We start from the raw sequence: 5329 nt of genomic DNA on the forward strand, positions 1-5329 counted from the left end.
TATTTTTTAGTAATTAAATTTTGTCAAAATCCGTCTGCTAATAAAACAATCCTAGATCTTCACCTTTTCAAGATGTAATTGAGAACTTGAAAGTTGTAATTAAGAAGAGTAAGATGTAATTGAGAAATACAACATGTTATTTAGAAGTCTTAATATGTAATTAAGAAACACAACATGTAATTAAGAAATTTTAAAATGTAATTGAGAAACCCAACATGTAAATAAGAAATTTCAATATGTAATTTGAAAAACAAAAGTTGTAATTAAGAAATCGTAATATGTAAACGAGAATACATTATTTGCAATTGCGAATTCAATGTAAGCATAAAGGTCATTATAAAAGATCTTCTTGGACATGCATTTTAATAAGTTATTAATATCAAGCTTAGCATTTACATGCACCAGCAATACAGTAATACAGTAATGGAATTGAAAAATTGTTGTGTTATATGTCAATACACTATGAATAGAAAGTCTGTTATTAAATTGAATCCGTGCAAGCATTTATTTCACCAAATTTGTTTACAACCACTTCAGGAACAACCAAAACCACCTTGTCCAATTTGTAGACATGAAATACATACAACTGAACAAGTTGAAAGAAAACATGTTTTATCTTCATCGAATGATAGAAGAAGAGTAATGAAATGTGCTGAGCGAAACGACGATTGGATGACTCTGGCGCAAGCTTAAGGTGTCAAATATAAGACAGCATACAATTGGGTCCGCAGCGGAAATTTTATTAGAAGAGGTGGTTTTAAATCAAAAAAATTACCCGATGATCAAATCGAAGAAACACTAACATGGATTGAAAGTGGCTGTCAGTTGACATTGGTGGCCATTAAAACAAGAATATTAAGACAATTTAATAATAGCGTCAGCACAACCACAATACATACAAACATACATTTGATTGCAGCTATACCAACAACAAATCTCGCAATGGATCATTTTATGTAAGTTCTTTTAACGAGTGGATATTGTTTGTGTTTCACCTGTGGGTTACATCCGGGAATCTTTTAGTTGATTTGGTTGTCGTAACAGACAATGCTTCGCGTCACGCTCGTATGGAAAGGGTGTTTGAAAATTCATCAGCTCAGTTGTTATGTTTAGGACCCTACAATCCAATGTTAAACCCAGTGGGAACAATCTGGTCCAAAATGTAAAATTAACGTTAAAAATGTAATTTGCATTCCACCTGTATTTGGTGCTGGGATTATGGAACAACGAATGCAGTATTTAGAAAGAATTTTTACTACGACAAAAAATGCAACAATGGGAGGTAATTGTACACGCTCTGTACAACATATGACCACGCATTACGCAACGATTTTTAATATGGATGACGTCCAAGTTGGTACTTAACTGAATATTATAATGGTTTTCAATGACGTTGTTTAAATTTAAATTTTAAATTTTTATGTAAATAAATTATTTGTGTTTTATTTATTATTCATCTGAAATCTCAATTAAATTTTTCACAAACAAAAATAAAAGAAAGTTTTAATTGACACCCAATATGATTTTTCCAGTTACCGCCTAAACCTCAAATGCATTTTTCATTTTTATATTTCATTTATATTATATTATTATTTCCAGCCTTAAATTACAAAGTATATTAGGACTACAACATTCAAAATACAAAGAACTTTGTATTCTCCTTTTACTTGTATTCTACTTTTGTATTCTACTTTTCTCAATTACAAATTTTATCTTCTCAATTACATCTTACGATTTCTTAATTACATTTTTCATGTTCTAAATTACATCTTACGTTTCTTAATTACAACTTTCATCTTCTCAATTACATATTACGCTTCTTAATTACAACTTTCAAGTTCTCAATTACATCTTGAAAAGGTGTAGACAACAGTACGTTTTGTTTAGACACACACCCACACACACACACACACACACACACACACACACACACACACACACACACACACACACACACACACACACACACACACACACCAACACAAACACAAAGCTTCATCATACAAGGATCTTACGACACCGAAAAACTTGACAATTTCTTTTTTTCTCAATGTTTTTCTCAACTCAAGTAACTGGTTATGAAAAAATTCCAAGTTGTTATTATTTGTTTGAGAAGGAGGAAAATGGTCATTAAAGTTAATAAATTTATATGGATAATACATAAATTAATATAAATATATACTATATTAATACCATAGTAATATTATATATTGTAGTATAATCTACAATAATATACTACAGTAATAAAAAAGAGTTTTTTTAAAAAAAGGAACAAAGGTGTGAGAAAATGCTTTTATTATTAATTTATGATTAGAAAGAAATATAAAGAAAATTTTAGATATTACTAAGAAAAAACTAAAAACGTCTTAAACATTATGGGAGGGGGGGGGAGGCAGTTGGGGGCACGTGCCAAAATCTTTCAAAGAAAGAAGTTTTTGACTAATAAAAATTAAGTTTCCGCGATGTGCATGGAGTAAAATAACTCTTACCAAACGTCTTTTTAAAATATATATCATTTAAAAAGATTAAAAATGATTGATGAAAAAAAAAAAATAGTCATTTGAAAACTACTAAATCATCCAATAACAAATTTGATCAATCCATTGAATACACTCCATTGCGCATATTCTATTTAAGTCATTTAAACAATGTCCGTTGTGATGCTGTTATTAAATTAAATTTTTTAAACATTTAAAAAAAAAAAGATAAACTAAAGGAAAATTGATTCTGCACCTTCCACTTTGTTATATCCGCAGTTCTACGCTAGCACATTTTCAATTTTAAAGTTTATAATCACATTTTTAATTTTTAAAATTTATATAATCTTTAATAAACCTATCTGTTTCGACAAACTGATTTACTTGCTTGCGTTAAAAGGTAGGCTTTATCATCAAACCCTTATTCCGATGTTGAGCATCTTTCGCGTACGCTCACTTGGATTTTAGGGGTTAATTAAATTGGGATATATAAAGATAGGTGTAGCGGAGCATACAATACATACACCTACATTCATCGACTGACTAAAATAGGGATAAGCACGCTGAGCATGCATTAGATTGACTAAGAGTTTGGGTTTGGACAGGTAGTCATGCAAATAAAGGATAATTGCTTTTGTTTGCGGACCGGAAGTCGGACAGCGTCGGATTAGAGAACCAAAAGGCCGTATATCTACATTTTGTGTTTTTTCTGTTTATTATCAATAAATATTCAACAATCAATAGAGTATTTGCTAATAAATCTTGTCTCAAGAATGATACAACTTTTCAAAATATTTTAAAAATTAGTCAGACATTCCGGCAGAAAGTCTTTACAAATTAAATTTAAATAAACTTGATTTTCTCGGAAACACAAAAAATGGACAAACGGCCTCTTGGTTCTCTGCTAACGAAAGAAGTTTACCACCAGGGATGTACCAGAATTCCGGCCAAAATTTGTGTCTTTTAGATCGATTCGCTTCTGGCTAGAATTAATTTTTTTTTATATATTTTTTTTTATGACATGTGACACAAACTGTGTAAATAAATCAAAAAATCATTATCATACAAAGCAACGAAGAACTATAGGTTAATCTAGGTAAAAAATAAAAATGTAATTTTATTTGCAGAAATAGTAATACTGCATATACATTTGCAAAAATTTGAAAATGTATATGCAGTACTACTATTTCTGCAAGTACTGCTATTTCTACAGTTTGTACTACTACTTTTGCATTTGTATTTTTTTCCTCGGTTTACCTATAGTTCTTCATTGCTCTGTAGGATTGTAATTTTTTGATTTATTTACAAAGCCTGTGTCACATGTCATTAAAAAAAAACAACTTTTAATTCCAGCCAGAAGCGAATTTATCAAAAAGACACAAATTCCGGCCGAAATTCCGGTACATCTCTATTTACCACATTAGAATGTCGGATTTTGTACACGGCGTATTTTATATTTTAAAAATACAACTCGGCAAGTCAAACTTAAAAATGGCAGCTAATATTGCCAAACTTACTAACCACGTTCCACATAAATTACATTTAGTAACGTTAGTTGGCAGTGGCATGAGGCGTCCTTATTGGGAAAAAAGATGCTTAAAAGATCTTGGTTTAATTAAAAGGTATACTAAGATTGTTGTGAAAAACACACCTCAAATAAACGAAAGACTGCAGATGATAAAAAAACTTATAACTGTTCAGCCAATTATTATTCAAAATGAGCAATTAAGCAATCCAGAATTATCTCATCTAAAAGATAGTCTAGTTCAAGAAAATAAAAGTATTGGCGATTGGAATAAAATAAGCGGAATTTTTTTAAATGAGCAAGGAGTTTTTGACAAGAGTAAATACGAGAAATATTTAGAACAGTTTCCAGAAGATGAGTTAAAGAAAGTATTGAGTAAATCACATATTCTTCATTCTGAGCTATTAAATAGGGATTTTGATATGGAAGAAGAAGCTAAAATTCAACATAAAGGAGATAAAATAGAACTTTTCTTCAAAAAACAAACTGCAAAAATGAAATTTCGTTTAGCTTATAGAAAGATAAATTTTACTAAGTATTAATATTTTTCTTTTGGAAATTGTATACAGTTTAACGATAAAGGTTATAATTTAGCTGTTTATTATTAAACAAACAAGTTTTTATTCATTAATATTTTAGCTTTATTATTAACATTTTATATATGGGTATGTAATTTTGTCAAATGCTTGGTATAATTAACATTTTATCTAAATAATAACAATACTTAGGTTCTATTTATGTAAATTTTTGTATTTCTAAAATTCTAATCTACGCTTAGCTTTAAATTTTATGATTTTAGTATACTACAATTAACTAAAGTTTATATTTTTATGAGAATGATGGAAAGTTCAGATGACTATTGATTTTATGTGGCAATGATATAGCATGTTTATATATAGTATACCTAAACCCTGGCTAAATTTGGGTATAATAGCTGAGACTAAAATTATTGAGGGGTTTTTAAGCCAAGGCTAAAATGTTTTTATGTGGCATGTTTAAAAACTAATTTAACTTAGATTTAACTGCTTTAAAAGTAAATACAAAAAATTTATTTCATAAATTTTATTTACAAATAAGAAAAATATTTAAGATTGCAATCCTGAAAATGTTGATTTTTTTAAATTACCGTTGAAGTTGTAAATCCCTATTATTTGCAAAATCAAAGTTGTTTGATTGCAATTATTAGGAATATACTATGACTAGATATTAAAATAAATAAAGCAGACTGCTTTATTGCTCTATTCATTTTAACTTTTGTTCAACAACAGAATTTTGGGGTGAAAAGAGAGAAGTATTTAAAGGGGGGATTACTGTGGTAATAAGTTGT

The sequence above is a fragment of the Hydra vulgaris genome, chromosome 12 (genome assembly GCF_038396675.1).
Source record: "Hydra vulgaris chromosome 12, alternate assembly HydraT2T_AEP".
NCBI lineage: Eukaryota > Metazoa > Cnidaria > Hydrozoa > Anthoathecata > Hydridae > Hydra > Hydra vulgaris.